Source organism: Elephantulus edwardii, unplaced genomic scaffold, assembly GCF_000299155.1.
Source record: "Elephantulus edwardii isolate Elephantulus edwardi_28Jun2011 unplaced genomic scaffold, EleEdw1.0 scaffold00095, whole genome shotgun sequence".
In the NCBI taxonomy this organism is placed as follows: domain Eukaryota; kingdom Metazoa; phylum Chordata; class Mammalia; order Macroscelidea; family Macroscelididae; genus Elephantulus; species Elephantulus edwardii.
This window is the reverse complement of record NW_006399845.1, coordinates 8,026,425-8,049,925: the sequence shown is the minus strand read 5'-3', so window position 1 is coordinate 8,049,925 and position 23,501 is coordinate 8,026,425.

The window sequence follows — 23,501 nt, the reverse complement described above, 5'->3', positions numbered from 1 at the left end:
TATTTGGTCACACTTTAAAAAAAAAAAAAGTGACCCAATAGAGGTGTCGATATTATCAAACAATATCATTAATATCACATGCAAGCAAGATCCTACTGAAGATTATCCAAAAATGACTGAAACAGCACATCAACAGAAATGCCAGATGTGCAAGCAAAGTTTAGAAGAGGCTGTGTTTCTAGGGATCTTATAGCTAATGTCAGATGGATCTTAGCTGAACGCAGAGAGTACCAGAGGAATGTCTATGTTTCATGGACTATGACTGTGTGGATCACAACAAATTGTGGTTAACCTTGAGGAGAATGGGAAACCCAGAACACTTGATTGTGCATATGTGAAACCTATACTTGGACCAGGAGGCAGATGTCAGAACAGAGCAAGGAAATAGGGTTCAAAATCAGGAAAGATATATGCTAGGGATGCATCTTCTAATGTCTTGTTAATAGTTTATATTTATTCAGCACTTATATTTTATGCAAATGCTGCTGTGGAGCTTTTCCTATGGCACTCACTGTTTCAGATCCTGAACAATAACATCTACAGTGCTAATATGAACTTTGTTCACACGCTCTGGGCAGGTTGTTAGGAGGTCCCTGTCCCCAGGCTCTGTTTTGTCAGGGGCCACAGACCCAGTTCTAACTCACAGCAAGATTGAGTGACAGAGCCGAGCTGGCCCGTGAGATTTTCTAGGCTTTCGTCTTTATGGAAGCTGATGGTCAGGTCGTTCTCCCACCCGAGGGGCCTCACGTAGTTTCAAATCGCCAACCTGCTGGTTAGAGCCAAGCACTTCACTGCCTCTGCCAAATAGGGCGTCTTCCAGGCTGATTTTCTAGGAGTTTCTTTGGACTTGACTTGGACTTTCTTTTTGGTTGCAGTAACCCAAACCATTATAGCATTGGGTCGAGTCTGACTCCTAGGGACCCTCCGTCAGGCTTCTGAGACTGTAAATCTTTATGGAAGGAGAGTGCTGGGCTGGATTCAAACCACCAACCCTTCGATAAGCAGCCCAACATGTTCCACTAGACCACGAGGCTTTTTTCGGTGAGCTGTTCATCCCTGCATTCTTCTCCGTGAGCTATACCATCGTATCTACTTGCTGTGGAGATGATGATAGTGGGCTGTGCCTTGAACTCAGCCACATGTCCTGCTTGGATGGTCTCCGGGGAACCTTTTCTTTTTTCTAAGGCTCGTTTGTTGGGCAAATATGTGATGGGCAAATATGGTATGTAGGGCAGGGTGAGTTCTGGAAAGATCCAGAGTCGCAGGACTGAAGACCAGCCCAGCCCCGCCTGTGAGCATTGATCTGGTGAAGTGCAGGGAAATTTACCTCTCTGCCGCCCCCACTCCCGCCCACCCCGAGCCGTGGCCATGCCCGAAATGGGCTCCGGATGGCCACTACGGATGCTCGGAGCACAAAGGGCTCTTGTTTGCCGCAAGGTCTATCAGTGTTTAAACAGACCCTGCGGAAGCGCAGGCACACCCTATCAGCGGCTTATCGGGCCCATGGTTTCCCATGAACATTTGCTGGTCCCTTGAGTTTACCCAGCCCCGTGAGCGGGAGTTAAAGCCACACATTCAGGGCCAGGCCACACTGCACAGAGATAGGGAGGGAGAACTCGCCAGACAGGCGCATGAACGTCCGAGGGGCTCCTGGGCATCCACCCTTGTAGAGAGCAAGGAACAGCTTCAGGCCTACCAGCTTCTCTGAAAGAAAGATGAAGTAGTTTGCTCCTGTAAGGTGTACAGCCTCAGAAACCCTGTCGCACAGGGTCACTGTGGGTTAGAATCCAAGGCAGTCGGTACCAGTGATGCAGAGAACAAAGCTGTCACGGTCGGCCAGGTCCTCAGAGAGGGCCAACACCGTCTAATTCAGAATGCACCGGGAAGTGGTCCTAGCCTCCCAGGGGTGGGGACACTTCATAGGACTAACCACTTGTTCTCTGAATTCCTTTATCTGGTTTGTTGTCAGCTCAGAATGTAGTTAAGGGAAGCATTAATGCAAAACAAATGGAATACTAAAATTGTATGCTGTTTTGGCCTTTGCAAATATCACTGTACTGCATTCACCTCCTCTCAGTTTGTCCTGCTGTGGTGCTTTGCCAGCAGATAGGATGCTGGAAGTATTTAAAATACTAGCAGGATGGACAGGTTTCAGCTGAACTTCCAGACTAAGAGACTAGGAAGAAAGGTCTGGTAGTCTATTTCTAAAAAGTAAACAATGAAAATCCTGTGACTTAAAACAGAAGATAATCTGATATAATGCTGGACAATGCAGTCCCTAGGTTGAAAGGCATACAAATTACATAGTGACCAAAACAGTGGACTTTAGTGTACCAATCAGCTTGTTGGCTAAAAGCCAGCTAATATTTTGTTCTGTTGAATATATGATTGCAATATATAAGAGTTTATTTGATGATGGCTGCAATCCCGAAGACTTTCAAGGCCACCAATCTGCTCCACAGGAGAAGGATGGATAATCTCCTCCCATGTGATTAACTGCCTCTTAAGACCTGCTCTAGGATCAGCTGGGTTGTTTCTGACTTGTCGGTACACAACAACAACAATTCTAGATCTCTCTGCCTTGAAGAGGTTGAGATTTCTGGGTCAGGGACAAGCATCTGCATTTCATAGCTGTGAACACCCAGTGGAGTCAATGGACACCCAGTGGAGTCACCTAATAGAGTGCTGTGAGTCAGAACCCGCTTGGCTTTGGTTGGAGTGTTCTGTAAATAGATTTTGCTCAGAATCCGGGATCTTGGGTGAGGCCACATCCTGCACAGTTGAGGGATCCCAGGGAGGAGGTGAGAGGCCTCTAACTAAATAAACTTCATTCATTCCATTCTCATTCTAACCAAATGCTCCAAATCCCATTCTACTAGACCATCATCACATCAGGGGAAATTTAGAGTTCTACAGTCTGAAATTGTGAATGTATTTAACCTACACTGCTCTGTCTTTAATACAAGCAGTCAAAGAATAATTCCTAATTTCCTCATTTCTCATTTTACCTAGACTCCTGGCAACTGACTTTTTTTTTCTTCTCAATAAAGTTGCATTTTACAGGTTCAACTTTTCAGTGTTGGACCCTTAGCAACTTAGTATTTTAGCAATTGCTTTAATAGACAAGTTAGATAAAAGATAGCAACAATATGTTAGTGCCCTGGGGAACAGATTTCTGGAGTCTGTCTTTGCTGGAAGAGAGCAGAGAGGGTGGGAAAGGCTCTTTTTGAGGAGCAGCTGGTCCTCTGATCTCTCTAATTAGGTCCATCCAATGCCCCTCTAGGAAATTCTGGTGGTGTAGTCCATAGGGAATTATATTTCTAAAGCAAAGGCATCACCTCCCTGCTAGTTCAAATCTACCAGTGGGAGAAAAATACCTTTCTCTTCCCATGCAATTCCATTTCTGAAAGCCTACTGGAAGGTAAGCTGAGTTGGTTCCAGTATGATAGCAATGAAAGAGAGAGAGAGAGAGAGAGAGAGAGAGAGAGAGAGGATGTCCATCTACTCGGGGGCAGCAGGATCAGATATAAGGCATTTGTCTTCCCCATAGCTGATGATCAAGAAAACAAAGATTCTCACCACTGGGCCAACTGGCAGCATCAGGAGACACAGGGAAGAGACTGAGATTGTTAACAGTTTTAGCTTGCTCTGCTCCACAATCAACACTCTTGGTACCAGCAGCCAGGAAATTAAAGGACGAATTGCATTGCAAAAATCTGCAGTCAGTGACCTCTGCAGAGTATTGAAGATTAATGATGTCAGTCTAGATACTAAGGTGCACCTGATCCAGACCATGGTGTCCAAAATTACTTGCTATGCATCAGAGAGTTGGACAATGACTACGGATGATAGAAGAATTGATGCCTTTGAGCTATGGTGCTGGAGAAGAATATTGAATATACCATGGACTGCTAGGAAAACGAGCAGGTTCATCCTGGAGAGGGTGAGACCAGGCGGCTCTTTGGAGGCAAGGATTCTGATGTTCCATCTGACATACTTTGGACATGTTACAAGGAGGGACCAGTCCTTGGAGAGGGACATCATGCTTAGGAGGGTGGAGGGACAGCACAAGAGAAAAAGACCCTTGATGAGATGGATTGACACAGCAACTGGGGTAATGGGGGTGGGTGTGTCAGAGACAATGAGGTTGGCTCAAGATAGAGCAGACTTTAGAGCTGTTGTACGTAGGCTTACAATGAGTTGCAAGCTACACAATGGCACATAACAACAAACATAGCTGATCTGGTCACTTGATCATCTCTCCTTGTGGGATTATTATGTCAGTTACCAACATGATGGAAATGGTTAGTGTGCTCCACTAGTAACTGAGAGATTGTGTATTTAAGTCTACCCAGAGGTGCCTTGGAAGAAAGGACTGATGACTCCTTCTGAAAAATCAGTACTTGACAAACCCAAAAGCGTAGCTCTTCTCTCACCCAGGTGGGGTCACCACGGGTTATAGTTGACTTGATGGCAGCTGATTTGGTGCTGTTGCTTTGGGGTGCCGCTGAGTCACTGTTCGGCTGTAATCTTTACACTAGGTTGCTAACGGAAAAGTTCAGTGGTGCAAACCTACCAGCTGCTCCGTGGGAGAAAAATGTGACAGAGTTTCCATAAATAGCTCTGGGGGCACAGTCCGCAGTGCCTGTCAGTGCTCAGCACAAACCATGCATCTCCCTCAGTTTGAAACCACAGTTCTCCAAAGGAGAAATATGGGCAGCCTCCTCCCGCGTGATTTACAGACTTGGAAACCCGATAGAGGGTCACTGTGAATCAGAGCCAGACTCAGGACTCCAAGGGATTGAGGAAGTGAGCGAACCCTAAGGGGCCGTCCTTCCAGGTGTTGTGGGGTCATCATGAATCAGAATCCACTCAGTATTACATAACAACAACATCCTTTGGCTGGGATGAGGGGTGGGGATACATCCAGGTCTTTCTTTTGGAGCTGGATTAGCAGCTGAACTCTTAATGCGCTGTGCCACCAGGGCCCCTTGGTTTGGGACTAACAGAGGAGAGAACCACAGTCTGACCCTTCCAAGCCAGGCATGCACCAGGCTCATGCCCACATCCTGAAGGCCCCTCACCCTGTGGCTCCTCGTAGCTGCCCTGAGATCCTCTTCAGGGGATTGCAATAATACTTATACTCTAAAACAAAATTCCAGTTCTCCTTGGGTGCAGTTCCCAGGCTTCCTTTAATACCTCCAGATGCCTTGGCCTTCCCAAGGGATTCCAGATTCTGTGCTTTTAAAATGTCTCCCCAGATTTTAGCTTCATATTAGGAGCTCTGGCCACCCCCTCCCCGCCAAGAGCCCATGGCTGCATTTCCAGGAACGCCAGGCACACATGGAACGCTGCCAGTCGCAGGAGATTCCAAGGGAGATAAAAAGCACATCTTTGACCACTTCTTTACCAAACAGACCCAAGATGTGTAATTAAAGGCCCCAGGACTCTGATGGAAATGGGTTTAAACTTGAGGTAATCCCTTCTGGCACTTCCTCTTCCTAATAACCATCAACAAAAATCAAACAAATCCACCTGGCTCCAGCCAGTAAGTCTCTAACAAGCAGAGGTCAAGGGAGGAGCGATAAGAGAAGAAAGCAAACGGCCACAAACAGCGTTACTGGAAACACATGTCAGGACGTGCTAGAAAGTGACTCCTGCCTCCCAGCTGGGACCATCCAGGCTGAGTCAGGCTCGGTCCCCACATTTGAGGGGACTGTTCTGGGAGGGTGAGCAGTCGGGGGCTAATTGGTCAGTCTGGATACACGTTCTTTCCTCTCTGGAAGAGGAGACTCGGCAAACGGGGATTCTAGAGGTGAGTAGGCAACTCTGGGGGGAGTTGGGCAAGAGGAGCTGCCTTTATTTTGTTCTGAGGAGTAAGGACATGTCAATTCTACCTTGTATACATAAAAAAATATTGTTGTTGGGGTTTTTAATTACTAGTTTCTTTACAAAATTCAAATACATTGATTTTGAAAACAGATTCTTCCAATTTTCCTCATGCCCTACCCATCAAATTATACAACTCCCCTCCCCCTGCACATCCTCTTCCCTCTGTTTCCACCCTCTCCCACCCTCCTTGGATCCTTATACTCATTCTACAATAATGATTTTATATATTGTTGATGGTAAACAATAACCTTGCATAGAGCTGCTATTGGTAGTGATCCTCCTCGTAGAGAGCTCTGATGGCTTAGTGGTAAGGAGTAATCCTGGCACCCCAAAGGCAGGTGGTTCAAATCCACCAGTTGCTCTTCAGGAGAAAGATGGGCAGTCTCCTCCCATGTGATTTAGAGCCTATGAAAACCCACTGGAGGGTTGGCTATGAGTTAGTTCTGATTCAACAACCCACAGCAACCACTCCTCCTCATTGCTGTTAAGCCAGAACCAACTCACAGCTGAACCTCTTATCAGGTTTCAGAGGCTATAAATTACATAGGAGAGCCAATCTTTCTGGTATATTTAAAACACCAGAGAGGCTCAACCCTTTGGTTGTTGTGGTTGTTGTTGTTGTGGTGGTGGTGGTGTACCATTGAATAAGAACTAACCCATAGCTGACCCTCCAGGGGTTTTCAGGGACAGTTAATCACACGGAAGGAGATTGCCTATCTTTCTCCCATGGAGCAGTTGGTGGATTCGAACCACATGCTTTTAGGATTGCAACACAGCTTCTAAGCAGCATAATTCCCCACAGAGTACATACATCGTCAGAGTGTGTGTAGCTATAAAGTTAAATTCAATACTCCACAAATTCTAAAACCAAGCCAAACCACTGCTATGGAGTTATGCTGACTCAGATCGACCCCACAAAGAACGATCCATAGGGTTTCCAAGACTGTGATCTTGCTGACCTAGGAGGTTAGGTGTTGGGCTGGCAAGCCAAAAGGTAGGTTCTCAATTCAAGCACACTGTGTGCGGAAAAGGCGAGCTAATCTCCTCTGCTAAGATTATAGCCCTGGGTCTCCAGCAGAGAGTTGAGTGTGGTGAGTCAGAACCAGCTTGATGACAGTGGGTTTGATGTTTAACTTTTATGGAAGCAGACCACCACACCATTTCCTGCAGGGTTGGTGGTGGGTTCAAACCACTAACTATTCAGTTAGCGGTCAGATCTTTCAACCACTGGGCCACCAGCATTCCTTGTCTCATCATTCAACAAATGTATCTTGAACACTAATTTGCAGATAGGTACCTGAGAGATACAAATCATGAGCAGAGAACGCGGCTGTTTAGTTGAATTTACCTCATGGTACCCTGGGCTGTAATCTCACACTACATCACATCATAAGATGATGGTCCCTGAAAACCCTGGGGGGCACAAGTCGCTCAGAAACTCAGGCAGCACAGTCGTCACCACAAGTCGGGATTAATACAATGGCAGTGGGTTTGGAGTTTGATCTACAGGCAGGTGCTGGAGGTAAATTAATGGAGAACAAAACATACTGCAGAGTTCCCATTCTCAGAAAGCCAGCATTTGACTGGAGAGGGAACATGCACAGTCAATGAACCACCAAGTTTTGGCAATTCTACCCTTTTCGTTCCAGTGACCTCGAGGGTAAGAACTTGAGCTGCCAGCCCAAAGGCAAGCAGGTCAAATCCACCAGCTGTTCTGCAGAAGTTGTTGTTAGGTGCCATCTAGTTGACTACGATTCATAGAGATTTGAACCCTGTCCTATCATGCATGATCTCGACATGGTTGAGTCCATTGTTACAGTCACTGTGGCAATCCATCTTGTCACAGAGTCTTCCTTTCATCCGCTTACCCTTTACTTTTCCACACATGATGTCTTTTTCCAAGCACTGCCTCCTCCTAACAAAATGCCCAAAGTATGTGAAATGAAGTTTCACCATTCTTGCCTCTAGAAGGACTCTGGTTGCGTTTTTTTTCCCCAAGACATATTTGTTTGTCCTTTTGTCAATGCATGGAATAGTCAGTACTCTTCTCCAACACGACAACTCAAAGGCATTGATTCTTCTGTCACCCTTATTCATCATCAAACTTTCAGGGGCATAGTGAATGGTCAAAAGGTCATGGCTTGAATCAAGTGCACCTTATTCTTTTATATTTTAAATTTTATGTTGGTTTATTTACAAAGTTCAAATACATTGTTTTTCACACAGGATCTTTCCCATTTCCTTCACCACCACCCCCATCAAATTTTACAACCCTATGATTAATACCTTCCCTACCCACCAGTCCTCATCTCTCTGCTTCTGCCCTCCCTTTCCCCTTGGATCCTCATACTCTACAATAATAGTCTTAGACAGTATTTGTCCTTATGGGACTGAGTTAGTTCACTCAGCATAATACTCTCCAGTCCCTCTTAGGTAGATTTACAAAAGCATTGCTCCTGCCTGCCGAATAGCATTCCATCATGTGAATGTACCATAATTTCTCAATCCATTCAATTGTGGTTTGGCATTTGGGCTGTTTCCATGTTCTTGTGATGGAGAATAATGCTGCTGTGAACATTGGTGTACAAGTCTGTTTGTGCCTCAGTTCTCATTTTCTTGGGATATATTCCAAGCAGTGGCATAGCTGGGTCATATGGAATTTCTATGTTCAGCTTTCTGAGGAAGTGCCAAAATGCAAACTGCCTTCCAGAGTGGTTGTCCCATTTTACAATCCCACCAACAATGTATAAGAGTTCCTTTCTTGCCACATCTTCTCCAACATTTATTACTTGCTGTCCTGTTAAACTTTGCCACTGCTACTAGAGTGAGATAGTATCTCATTGTGGTTTTGTTTTGCATCTCTCTTACTGCCAAAATTATTTCCTTGTCTTTTGCCCATTTTGTAATTGGGTTATCAGTCTTTTTCTTGTGGAGGCCCACACATATTCTGAAAACTTTTGTTATGAGATTCTTCTCTGAGCTGATATTGCCAAATATTTGTTCCCAGTTGATAAGTTTTCTTTTCACACTGTTGGAAAAAGTTTGTGATGAACACAGGGATTTAATCTTTAAAAGGTCCCATTCATCAATTTTATCCTCTTAAAATTGTGCATTTCTTGGCTGTATTTGGCCATTTCTTTATACCATAGACAAGGGCTCTAAACTTGATCCCAGTTTGTCTCTCACAAACTTTATAGTTTTGGGCTTTTTGTATGGTGTGAGATGTGAATCTTGTTTCAGTTTTCTGCAGGTGGAAGTCCAGATTTGTCAGCACCATTTGTTGAAGAGGTTGCCATTTCCTCATTTGACGCCTTTCATTGCCTTGTCAAATATTTGTGGACCATAGATAGCTGGATGGGTTCTCAATTCTATTCTATTGGTCTATGTGCCTGTCATTGTACCAGTCTCATGCAGTTTTGGTAACTACCACTGTGCATTGGGGTTTGAGGTCAAGGAGTGCTATGCCTCCAACCTTATTTTTGTTTCTCAGAAGTGTTTTGCTTATTCGGGGTCTCTTGCCTCTCCATATAAATTTAAAAATTTCTCTTTCATTCTCCTTGAAAAATTAATTTGGTATCTGAATTGGGATTGCATTTAACATGCTTTTGGTATGATTGTCATTTTCACAATATTGAGTCTTTCTATCCATGAACAGAGAACATTTTCCCATTTCTTTAGGTCTTTTATTGTGTCTTGCAGAAATGTTCTGTAGTTTTCTTCATATAGGTATTTTGTATCTCTGTTTAGATTCACTCCCAAATGTCTCAATTTGTGGTTGACTGTTGGAAATGGTATTGGGTATTGCTCTTTTGGTTTCCTTCTCTGAGTTCTCTTTGTTACTGTAGAGGAATCTCACTGATTTTTTGGCTATTGTTCTTATATTTCGCCACTCTACAAAATTAGCCTACTAACCCTACTAACGGTTTAGGGTTGGGGTTTTGTTTATTTGGTTGTTTTGTTGTTGGTGGTGTAGAATCTTTGGGGTTTTCTGTGTACACTATCCTATTATCTGCACATAGCAACAGTTTAACCATCTGTTTGTCAATCTGGATGCCTTTTTTTCCCTTCTCTGGTTGTATTGCCCTAGCAAGCACTTCCAAGGCAATATTGAAGTGGTGACAGTTGCACCTTATTCTTTAAACTAATATCATTGCACTTTAACATTTTGGAGAGGTATATGACAGCAGATTTACCTAGTGCAACACATCTTTTTATTTCCTATCTGCTGTTATACTGTATGTTGATTGTGGATCCAAATAGATGAAATAATTCACAATTTCTCTCTTTTCTCCATCTATTATGATGTTGCTTATTGGTATAGTGGTGAGAATTTGGGTATGTTGGGTTTTTTATTTTTATGTTGAGACATATTCCCTATTGAAGGTTGTTGTCTTTCATCTTCTGCAGCAAGTATTTTAAATCTTCTTCACTTTCAGCAAGCAAGACTGTGTAATCTGCATAATGCAGGATGTTGGTGAGAGATTCTCCAATCTTTCCGGTTGACCCATGATAGACACTGAGACTTTGGGTTAGCAGCATAATTCCTCACATATTTCATCACCAGAGTGTATGTAGCTATAAAGTAGAATTCAGTATTGATTCTAAAACCAAACCAAACCAAACCAAACCAAACCAAACCAAACCAAACCAAACCAAACCACTGCCTGGAGTTGATTCTAACTTGTGTTAACTCCAGAAGACAAAAAATAACTCTTCATAGGGTTTCTAAGACTGTAATCTTCAATCCTGATGCCAAATTCTTCTTTATAAAGTCCAGTTTTGTGAATTATTTGTTCAGCATACTGATTGAATAGGTATGGAGAAAGGATACAGTCTTCACACACACTTTTTCTTTTAAACCATACAGTGTTCTCTTTCTCTTTTGGACAATAGCTTCTTGGTCTAGGAATAGGCTTATTATTTTTTTATTCTTATTATTGTGTGTGTGTGTGTGTACTGTCAAATCAGATCTGACTGTTACAGGAGGAGATTGCCCCTCCTTCTCGAGCAGAGCATCTGGTGGATTCAAACCGCGCACCTCTGGGATTAGGAATAGGTTTTAAATGAACACAGTTAAGTGTCTGGGATTCCCAATCTTTTCTGTGGGAGAAAGATAGGCAATCTTCTCCTCTGCAATTCACAGCCCCTGAAAACTTCTGGAGGATCCGGTATGAGTCAGCTCTGACTGGAGGATACATAACAACAACCAACAGCAACTCTTTTAATATACTCAGTTTCTAACCATAAAGTTTACTTAAGACTCTTCAAAGAAGAGGCAGAGGTACCTCAGAAGAAAGGTCTGGTGTTCTGCTTCTGAACAAATCAACCATTGAAAACTCTGTGGAGCACAGCTCTACACTGGGACACCTGGTTACTGATGGCAAGTGGCAGAACTCCTTGAATCTGTCCACTTCCTGCTGTCCCCCTTGCCATGGCATTAGTTCAAGCTAGAACTAGCTGACCCATGCTTTTCTACCAATGAGAAGCAACTTCTAACATTCCCCTAAAATTCCTTTCCTCTTCTTTGCAAAAGAAAGTTATGGCCACAACCTTACTCACTGAAACTGAGGAGGACCAAAACATCTGCTGCAGAAGGTCAAAGACTATAGTCTTCAATATGAATTGAAGCTCAACATCAAGGAAACAAAGATTCTCACCACTGAGCCAACTGGCAGCACCGTGATGGATGGAGAAGAGATTGAGATTGTTAACAATTTTAATTTGCTTGGGTCTACAGACAACATTTTTTGAACCAGCAGCCAGGAAATCAAAAGATGAATTTGATTAGGAAAGAAAGCCTGCTATCAGAGACCTCTCCAGAATGTTGAAGAATAAGAATGTCAGTTCAAATACTGAGGTGTACCTGATCCAGGCCCTGGTCTTCACAATTACTTGCTATGCATCAGCGAGCTAGACAATGACCAAGGATGACAGAAGAAGAATAGATGCCTTTAAGTTGTGGTGCTGGAGAAGAGTACTGAACATAGCATGGACCACCAAGAAAACAAACAGGCATGTCCTAGAGAGGATGAAACCTAGTTTCTCTCGGGAGGTTAGGATTTTGAAGCTCCATTTCACATACTTTAGGTATGTTGCCAGGAGGGACCAGTCCTTGAAGAAGGACATCATTCTTGGAGGGATGGAGAGACAGTGGAGGAGAGGAAGACCCTGGTGAGATAGCTGGACATCTTAATAGGGCTAAATGTGTCAGAGTCAGTGAGACTGGGTCAGGACAGGGCAGGGTTCAGAGATATTGTACATCGTGAATTACTGTGGGTCACTGTGAGTTGTAGACAACTTGATGCAACAAGAAGAAGCAAAATGAAGAATAAACCAATTACACCTAATGTCACTGTGTAGTGATTATACCTGCTAATGCTTTGATGTATATCCTTCCAGTCTTGTATTTATTTGGGGGGAAGGTATGTAGCACTCAACTATGAAACCACTGAGAGTCACCTCAGAAGACAGAAGATGGGTCACAGCTTTGCAAACCTTGTGGAGGAGTCCCCCTCTGCACACATGGATCCACCGTGGATCAGAGTCAACTCAGCAGCAGCTAACAATAGCATAAGAAGACGCTGGCTGTGGGAGTGGAGGCAGCTCCCCCAGGATGACAGCAGTTCACTGAGGGCAGTGAAATGCATTACTGGATGAAGACTTTGAAGAACAGGATCTTCATTCCCTTCCTATTCATCTGGAGTTCTCTGAGCCCTGGTTCTGGGTCCCTGTCAGACGTAAGGCACTGATGCTAAGCTGTAGTTGGTGACTGATGAACTTAGCTCTGGGGGTAAAAGGTGCACTTGCCTGTGTGTTTCTAGCTGTAGTCTACTGGAGTCTTCTGAAGAGGTGCAAACAGTTACACAAATTTGACTGCTAACTGAAAGGTTTGAGGTTTGAGTTTACCCAGAGCCACCACAGAAGAAAGGCCTGGCAACCTACTTCCAAAAAAACCAGTCATGGGAAATCGCATGCAGCACTGTTCTACTCTGACACACATGGGGTCACCGTGAAGCACAATCTTAGAATCAGCTGAACGATGATGGGTGTATGTGTTCTCTATAGCTCTCTATCTGTGACATTCGTAGCAGCAGGTTACAGTTAGGGACATCAGCAAAGTCGGGGCAAGCGGAACAAGACTTGCTAGCACATGCTGAACATCTATTAAGTGTCAGGCTGGTGCGTGTCCCCTTCAATTGTTCCTATCACTCTTTCTGGGAGAAGAGCCATCAATACCTCAATGCCAAGTCACTTCTCCAAGGACATACAGCCGGGAAGCTGGAAGGACTGGGACTCCTCCTTGGTTTTTGTTCCACGACCAACTCCGACCAACTCCTGCTACACCATCTCCTATTACAAGGCTTTTATTAAAAAAAAATTATTCTTTTTTTGTGTGTACCGTCAAAGTGCATCTGACTGGTACAGGAGGAGATTGTCCCTTCTTCTCCAGCAGAGCATCTGGTGGATTCGAACTGTGTACCTCTGGGATTACAGTGCAACATATGTTATTTCTTGACACTAGGCCACCAGTGCTCCCTTACAAGGCATTTTTTTTTTCAATCTTTTTAGCCAGGCAAGTTTGTATGTGAGACCATTCTAGTTAACTAGTAACAACCTTTTGTTTTCTTTATGGATAATATCCATGATATCATCCCACAACTCCTTGATCTTCGATCATTTGTGTCTAATCCCTCAAATATTCTTAAAATGATCATGAAATTCAGAAGGTATTTATTCAAAATCATATCTTGGTTCCTGTGGACTTATTTTAATTTTATTCTTCCTCAATTTAAACAGTTTTTCAAATCACTTGCTACACGTCCGAGAGTTGGACAATGGTAAAGGATGATAGAAGAAGAATTGACGCCTTTGAAATTTGGTGTTGGAGATGAGCACTGAATATCCCATGGATGTCCAAAAGGACAAACTAATATGTCTTAGAGAGGGTGCAGCTGGAGTGCTCTTTGGAGGCAAGAATGATGAGGCTTCACCTCACATACTTCGGGCATGTTGCTAGGAGGTACTATTCCTTGAAGAGGGACATGATGTTGGGAAGGAGAAGAAGACCCTCAACCAGGTGGACTGACATGGCGACTGCTGCAATGGGCTCTTGTGTGTCAGGAAGTGTGAGGATGGTGCAGGATAGAACAGGGTTCAGATCTTTTGTTTGTAGGGTCGTACTTGACTTGATGACACCTAACAACAGCAAGAGTTAAGTGGAAGAAATAAAGTAATTATAAAAAGTGGCCCTTTTTCAGTGGTATATAAATAATAAAGATTTGCAAAAAGCTGGATGTGGTGGAAGACAAGGAAGGAGGTCCTGCAAACATTCCCCTCAAAATGTTTTTTTACAAAGCTGTCATAGTAGGGTTTAGCATTCATGGGAATACATTGAATGTGTATATCTTAGGGTAGGAAGCTGCTTCAAATGTCTGTTCTTTTAAATTAAACCTCTCAGAATAAATACAACTGTATGACTTAAGAAATATTCAACCTAACATCCAAGCGTGTATGTACCCTAAGACCCTGGGACTACCATCCTAAAAACAAAACCAAAAAACCCAAAGTAGGGTAGAACTCAAGTTTCACTTTTTCTGAAATACTTTTTGCTTCGATTTGATAGGCATTCTTTCATCCAACCCTATTAACAATTATGACCTTAAAGAACAAAATGAAAGGTGGCTTTGTAGGCAGCATGTGAATGTTTTGGAAACAGAAAACTGTGTCAATTAATACTATGTAGTGAAAAAAGCCTCATTAAACATAAAATCATAAAATAAAACTCAGTGTCATGGGTAAGTTCTAGCTGTGGCAAACTTGTGTACAGAGGATTTTCCCAGCACCACCCTCATCCTGACAGAAAGAGATGGTAGGGTCTTCCTTCTGCAGTGTCGCTGGACAAGTTCAAACTGCCAACCTTTTGATTAGTCCTCCTGAGTAAATTGCTTTCCCCACCCAAGGACTTCCTGTAGTCACGTACCCAAAACCAACCGAGTGCCATCGTGTCAATTCTGACTCACAGCTACCCTACAAGACAGTGTAGGCCTGCCCAATGAGCTTCCCAGGGTGTAAATAGTAACAGGAGGAGACTGCTCTTCTCTCTTCCTGAGAAGCAACTGGTGGATTTGAACTACTGACCTTTAGGTTAGCAGCACACATGTAATGCACTGTGCTACCAGAGCTGCTTTTTGGCTACATCAGCTCAATAACTCATTGCCTTCAAGTCAGTAAAGGCTCATGGCTGACTGGGTTTTCAGGGCTATAAATCTCACAGGAAATCATCCGTCTTTCTTCCACAGAACCACTGGTGGACATACTACAGAAGTATAGCTTCCGGGGTAGAAGAACAGCTCTCTATGGACTATACTGCCAAATTCACTGACAGCGACTGACAGTCGCTCAGAAGACTGGAGGTGATGCATTTTGGCCACAACGGGGCAAGTGGAGGAAGGAGGAAGGAGAACACGGCACTGAGTGCCTGTCTCACTCTGAAAACAAAATCCTACTGGGCAGAGTGCAGACTCTGGGGAAGGCATATTTCCTTGACAATATGCAAGGTCCTAAAACATTTCCATTTTGTCCTCTCTTTCTTTACAGTATTTTTTGGTGCTAACAAAATATACAGCAGAATTCTAGGTTTAGGCTTTAGGGTTTCTCATCACTGGAAATAGAAGATTTTTACCAACTTTTGTGGTCATAAATTGATCAAACATGCAATCAAGATGCATTAATAATAATGGGCAACTGGAATGCAAAAGTTGGGAACAGGGAAGAAGGATCAGTAGCTGGAAAACATGGGCTCAGAGTGAGAAATGAGGCTGGAGATAGAATGATAGAGTTCTGCACATTCAATGATTTATTCATTGAAAATACCTTTTATAAGAAACATAAACCCAGATTATACACATGGATTTCACCTGATGGTATGCATAGGAATCAAATTGATTACATTTGTGGAAAGATTAGCTGGAGAAGCTCAGTATCAGCAGTGAAAACCAGGCCAGATGCTGATTGTGGGACAGTCCACCAACTACTCATATTCAAATTCAAGCTGAAGTTGAGGAAAATTAAGTCAAGTCCACGGGAAACAAGATTTGACCTTAAGTCTGTCTCACTCGAATTTCAAAACCATCTCAGGAACAGGTCTGAGGTCCTGAGCACCAATGAGCATAGACCAAATGAGCTCTGGGAGGATATCAAGAAAATCATCCATGAAGAATGCAAAAGATCATTACAAAGGCTAAAGAAGAAAAAAAAAAAACCAAGATGGATGTCAGATGAGACTCTGAGTATTGCATTAGACCGCCGAGAAGCCAAAGCTAAAGGAAGAAATCAAAGAGCTGAATAGAAAATTTCAAAAGGCAGCTCGGAACGACAAAGCAAGATACAATAATGAAATGTGCAGAGACCTGGGGTCAGAAAATCAAAAGGGCCGGACTCGCTCAGCATTTATTAAGCTGAAGGAGTTGAAAAACAAATTCAAGCCACAGGTGGCAATACTTAAAGATAGTTTGGGTAGAATGTTGAATGATCTAGAATGTATAAAAAGGAGATGGAAGGAGTACACAGAGTCACTGTATCAGAAGGAATTGGCTGACACAGAGGAATTTCATGAAATAACATATGAGCAAGAACCTATGGTGATGAAGGAGGAAGTTCAAGTTGCTATGAAGGAATTGGCAAAAAAACAAGGCTCTAGGAGTTGACAGCATACCAATTGATTTATTTCAACAAACAGACGCGGCCCTGGATGTGCTCACTAAGTTGTGCCAGGAAATCTGGAGGACAGCCAGCTGGCCAACTGACTGGAAGAGATCGATATGTGTTCCCATTCCAAAGAAAGGTGACCTAACAGAGTGTGGGAAATTATCGAACAATATCATTGATACCACATGCAAGCAAGATTCTGCTGAAAATGATTCAAAAACGTTTGGAACAATATGTCAACAGAGAACTGCCAGATGTGCAGGCTGGATTTAGAAGAGGTCGTGGTACTAGGGATATTATAGCTAATATAAGATGCATCTTGGCAGAAAGCAGAGAATACCAGAAGAATGTCTGTCTGTGCTTCATTGACTATGCAAAGGCTTTTGACTGTGTGGATCACAACAAGCTGTGGCTGACTCTGAGAAGAATGGGAATCCCAGAACATTTGATCGTGCTAATGCGAAACCTATACTTGGACCAAGACGCAGTAGTCAGAACAGAGCAGGGAGACACTGAATGGTTCAAAATCAATAAGGGGGTCCATCAGGGATGTATGTCTCCATACCTTTTCAATCTGTATGCAGAACAGATCATCTGAGATGCTGGGCTGTACGAGGAGGAATGTGGCATCAGGATTGGTGGAAGAATCGTCAACAACCTGCGTTATGCAGATGACACAACCCTGCTCACTGAAACTGAGGAGGACCTGAAGTGCTTGCTGCAGAAGGTCAAGGACTGCAGTCTTCAATATAGATTGAAGCTCAATATCAAGAAAACAAAGATTCTCACCACTAGGCCAATTGGCAGCATCAGTATGGATGGTGAAGAGTTTAGTTTACTTGGCTCCACAGTCAACACTCTTGGTAACAGCAGCCAGGAAATCAGGAGACGAATTGCACAGGGAAAGTCAGCTGTGAAGGACCTCTCAAGAGTACTGAAGTGCAACAATGTCAGGCTGGAGACTAAGGTGCCCCTGATCCAGGCTATAGTCTTTGCAATTACGTGCTATGCATCGGAGAGTTGGACAGTGACTAGAGATGATAGGGAATTGATGCCTTTGAGTTGTGGTGCTGGAGAAGAGCATTGAATATACCATGGACTGCTAGGAGAACAAACAGATTTGTCCTGGAGAGAGTGAAGCCAGAATGTTCCCTGGAGTGAGTCAAGGATTCTGAAGCTTTGTCTAACATACTTTGGGCATGTTGCAAGGAGGGACTGGTCCTTGGAGAGGGACATCATGTTTGGGAGAGTGGAGGGACGATGCAGGAGAGGAAGACCCTCGATGAGATGGATTGATTCTGTGAGTGGAGTGGTGAGAATGAATGTGTTTGAGACAGTGAGGTTGGCACAGGATAGAGCAGCATTCAGGGCTCTTGTACATAGGGTCACTATGAGTCGCAAACGACTCGATGGCACATAACAACAACAATAACATCACTGGAATTCTCTGGTCATTCATTGCAATGCAGAACTGGGTTGAATGGGATGAGTGTAGTAATGGGAGGACTGGAGCAGAAGGCAGAGTGGTACTCCTGTAGCTCTCCTATGTTCTGGTTAGCTGTCTCATGTGTCTTGTTGTTGCCTTCACACATGCATTGTAAGTTCTTTTAGGACAGGAACTGGGCTTTTGTCTCCAACATTCCCAATGAGCTAAACCCAATTCAGAGTTCATGGAAAATGATGATTAAAACCAGGACTTCAGGCATATCCAAACCGCTTCAGTCATGGCCAATGCAGCAAAAGCAGCAGATCCAAATTTTCAAAGTTTGAGTGAAGCAGAAAAGGAACTGGAATGGGAAAACTCATTGGTCCAAGGCATGGAATGAGGGTCTGCGAAGAGGTAGCCAGAGCCCTTTCAGGAGTCGGTGGCAGGAGACTGGACCGTGGCAGGGACTGTGGTGAGCAGAGTCAGCTGCTGCCTTTGAGCAGCACACCCTGTTTCCAACTCTTTCAGTCAAGGGTTCAGCTCCAGTGCAAGGCTTGTGCTTTGCCATGGAGAGAGAGAGTTTCTATCAGACTGCCAACCTGTCATTTTCCTATTCTGGTTATTATTCTAGTTCATTCAGATTTTATAAATTCAGATCCATTCCAGTTTGTCAGTCATGACTGAACCAAGAAGAGCTGGTTCAAAGCCCTGCTCAAAACCAGTTACCGTCAAGTCAGTACTGGCTCATGGTGGCTCAATGTGAGCCAGAGAATCGGGCTGTGGGGGCTTGTTGTTGGTTGTTTGTTGTTTTTTTTTTCTTTTAAGGGACTGAAGACCTCTACATTTTTTCTTTCTTTTTTTTTTTAATTAATTTTAATGAACGTTTACGGAGACTTAGGGTTTCCAATCAATCATTGTTTTAATAACTGGTTTTTTCATTATAGATTTTTTTCAGGCCTTTCTTCTGAGGCACCTTTGGGTGGATGTGAACTGCCAGTGTTTCAGTTAGTAGCCAAGCTGTTTGTGCAAACCAGGGATTCAAGTGGTGGGGTTAGTGCTTTCAAACTCATTGACCAGTCTTGAATCCTGTGGGGAGTAATGATCTTAACAACTTTTTTTTTTGCTTTAGGAATCTGTATTTTATTCTCTATAATCATGTTATATTCTCTTTTGTTTGTGTTTTTGTTTTATATTGATTTGCTCACAAAGTGTGTATACATTGTGTTTCACACTATTCTTCATCCTTACGAGCATTCCCATGTATTACGTCTTATGAAATCAATCACCATTGGACCTTACCCGTCATTTCCCAATCTTTTCAGGCCCCCGCTGGATCCTTCCCATTTCCTTCACCCCTCCTTCCACCCACCAAACTATGTAACCTGTGGTTTCAGCCCCAGGCATCCTCATCCCTCCACTCCCACCCCTCCGCGCCTTGGGTCCTCATACACGTTTTACTAGTTATCCTCCGGTGGGGACAGGAGACAGAAAGGCTGACGGTTGGTAAACTCAGGCTCTGCTTTAGGAGAGGCCTGCTTAACGTCCAGCGGCTGAGCAGCTTTGGGCATGTTCCTTAATCTTGCTGGACTGGATTCCTTAGCTGTCAGAGAGGATGGTGGTGCTGACATCACAGGATCTGCACAGCTTTCCTTAGAAGTGTGTCTGGCGTTAGTGAACACTCAAAGTGTGGCGTGATCCAGTCTCTTTATCTTATCTCAATGGGCACTAGATGTTCTGGAATGGACTTCCTCCTTCACTGCCTAGCCAGCCTCCCTGGAGGTTCAAGAAAAGGACTGGTCCTTGAAACTTATATTAAAAAAAGGGGTGGGGGGGGAAAGGGGAAGTTTACATATGCTTTTAACTTCCAATTGTTGGGGTTTTTTATGTGTTTTTAAAAAAAAATAATTGATAGACTGCTTTTAAGAAAAGGAGCTCTGGTGGCTTACTGGTAAGGAATTGCTCTGCTAACACAAAGGTATGTGGTTTGAATCTGCTCTATGGGCACTCTCCTCTTGGGTAATTTACTACTTTTGAACACCTACTGGAGAGCCAGCTATGGGTTGATTCCTACTCAATGGTAGTTAACAACAATGTTTAAAGACAGTTTTAGCTTTACAGTGCAATGGAGTAAAAAGCATCAGGAGTTCTCTCCTCTCCTCTCCCCTCCCCTCCCCTCCCCTCTCCTCACATAGTTCCTCTATTTTAGCCTCTTGCTCTGGTGTCGCATATTTGTTACAGTTGAGGAACCAATACTGATAGATTATTATTTACAAAATCCAGCCATAATGCTCTTAGAAACAAGCATGGTGAGGGAATCTCACAAACTTTAGACAGGTTGGGGGCATGACCTGTCACTTCAGAAAGACATCATGCTTGGTAAAGTGAAGGGCCAGCAAAAAAAGTGCAAGACCCTTAAGCAGGTGGAAGATGCAGAGGCTGCAGCAATGGAGCAGCTGCTGTGAGGATGGTGCAGGGTTGGCCATTGTTTCCTTCTCTTGTCCAGAGAGCTGCTACACATCAGAGTTAACAGGAGGCATCTAACAACACAGTTTACCTTTGGCCACCATCTGTGTGGTACAGTCCTATAGAATTTGACATAAACGCAGAGTGTGTACCCATCACTACAATATCACAGAGAGGAGTTTCACTGGCCTGAACAAATCCCCTGTATCCACCTACGGGTTTTTAAAGACTAAAGTAGAAGTTGTTGTGGTGGTGGTGTTGTGTACTGTTGAGTCAGAACTGACCCATAACAGACCCTCCAGAGGGTTTTTAGGGGTAGTAAATCACACAGAAGGAGATTGCCCAGTTTTTTCTCCCTACAGAGCAGCTGGTGGATTCAAACCCATATCCCTTGTGTGGACAGCACAATTCCTTACCACTAAGCCACTGTGTGACTAGAGAGATGGTCAATTTTAAAACAAATATTAATTGTGAAAAGTTTCAGTCAAATAGAAAAGTAGAAAAACAACTAGTTTAATGAATATTCACCACTTAGATTCAACAATTGTAAATATTCAGCCATATTTCTTATATACTTTTGTTGTTGTTGTTGTTGTTATGTGCCATTGAGTCGTTTGCAACTCATAGCAACCCTATGTACAACAGCCCTAAACCCTGCTCTATCCTGTGCCAATCTCATTGCCTCTGACACACCCATCCCGAGTGCCCCAGTCACTGAATCAATCCACCTCATAGAGGGTCTTCCCCTCCTGTGCTGTCCCTCTACTCTACCCAGCATGATGTCCCTCTCTAAAGACCTGTCTCTCCTTACAACATGTCCAAAGTATGTCAGACGAAGCCCCAGAATCCTTGCCTCCAAGGAGCAGCCTGGTTTAATCCTTTCTACGATGAATTTGTTTGTTTTCTTGGCAGTCCATGGTACATTCAATACTCTTCTCCAGCACCACAGCTCAAAGGCATCAATTCTCCTTCTGTCCTCCCTAGTCATTGTCCAACTCTCTGATGCATAACAAGTGATTGCAAAAACCATGGCCTGTATCAGGCGCACCTTAGTCTCCAGAGAGACACTGTTGCTCTTGAGTATTTTGGAGAGGTCCCTAACCGCAGACTTTCCCATCGCAATATGTTTTTTTTTAAATTTCCTGGCTACTGGTGCCAAGAGTGTTGACCATGGAGTCGAGCAAACTGAAGCTGTGAACAATCTCAATCTCTTCACCATCCATCCTGATGCTACCGATTGGTCCAGTGGTGAGAATTTTTGTCTTCTTGACATTGAGCCTCAGTCCATATTGAAGGCTGCAGTCCTTGACTCTCTGCAGTAAGTGCATGAGGTCCTCCTCAGTTTCAGTGAGCAAGGTTGTGCCATCTGCATAACGCAGATTGTTGATAGATCATCCACCAATCCTAATGCCACGCTTCTCCTCATAGAGCCCAGCCTCTCGGATAATCTGCTCTGCATACAGGTTGAAAAGGTATGGAGACAGGACACAAACCTGGCGTACACCCTTCCCAATTTTGAAACATGCAGTGTTGCTCTGCTCTGTTCTGACGACTGCCTCTTGGTCCAAGTATAGGTTTCGCATTAGCACGATTAAATGTTCTGGGATTCCCATTCTTCTCAGAGTCAGCCACAGTTTTTGTTATGATCCACGCAGTCAATTGCCTTTGCATAATCAATGAAACACAGATAGACATTCTTCTGGTATTCCCTGCTTTCAGCTAAGATCCATCTAACATCAGCTACAATATCCCTAGTACCATGACCCCTTTTAAACCCAGCCTGGACTTCTGGCAGTTCTCTGCTGATGTACTGTTCCAGTCATTTTTGGGTAATCTTCAGTAGAATCTTGCTTGCATGTGAAATCAATGTTATTGTTCTGTAGTTTCCACACTCAGTTGGGTCGCCCTTCTTTGGGATGGTAACAAATATTGACCTCTTCCAGTCAGTTGGCAAAGTGGTTGTTCTCCAGATTTCTTGGCACAACTTGGTGAGCACATCCACGGCAGCATCTGTTAGCTGAAATATGTCAATTGATTTTTTTACCACTGATATATTTTAAAGTGTATTATAAATGTCATGTCTCTTAAATACTCCATACGTATTTCTAAAAGACAAGGTTTTTGTTGTGTACCATCGAGCTGGAACTGATTCATAGCTGACCCTCCAGCAGGTTTTCAGAGGTAGTAAATCCCAGGGGAGGGGATATGCCTAAATTTCCTCAATATTTTGTGTCACCTCCTATAACATTAATTCCTTAATATACTCTAATATCTTTCTCCAGTTACGTCATGGATAAACTCCAGCCAGAGCGCTCCTTGAAGGCAAGGGTGGGGAGGCTTTGTCTCACATGCTTTGGAGATGCTATTAGAAGAGACTATTCCCTGAAAGGGACATCATTCGTGGAAAGGCGAAAGGTCAGCAAAATAGTGGGAGACCCTCAATGAGATGGATTGATGCAGTGACTGCAGCAATGGGCTCAAGAATGTCAGAGATGATGAAGATGGCACAGGATAAATCAAGGTTTAGATCTGTTGTTCATAATGTCACTATGAGTCACACTTGACTTGATGGCAGCTAACAGCAACATGACCCTAGAATGTCTAGAGTCCTTGAAATTCTGCTATGCATTCTCCCTTTTCTCATAATTTTCTATTTGTTACGGTTGTTGTTAAGTGCCATCAAGTCGTAGATGAATGATAGTGACCCCATGAACGAAAGACCTGAACAGTTGTACAACTTTCATCGTTCCTCCAAGTTCATAGTTTCCAGAGGCAAGCTATTTTGCAAGTGGATGCCACTCCTGCTTCCAGGCTTGTTTTAATTGGGAAGCTCCACCAAACACACTGTCCACCATGGGTAACCATTATTGCATTTGACTCATCAGTGTTACAATGTTTAGCATCACAGCAACCACGACACAGCAAATTGACAGACCTCTGCTATCATAGGTCCAACCAATTATAGCTCTCCTCAACCCCACTGCCCTGCCCATGTGACCACACAGTCCTTCAA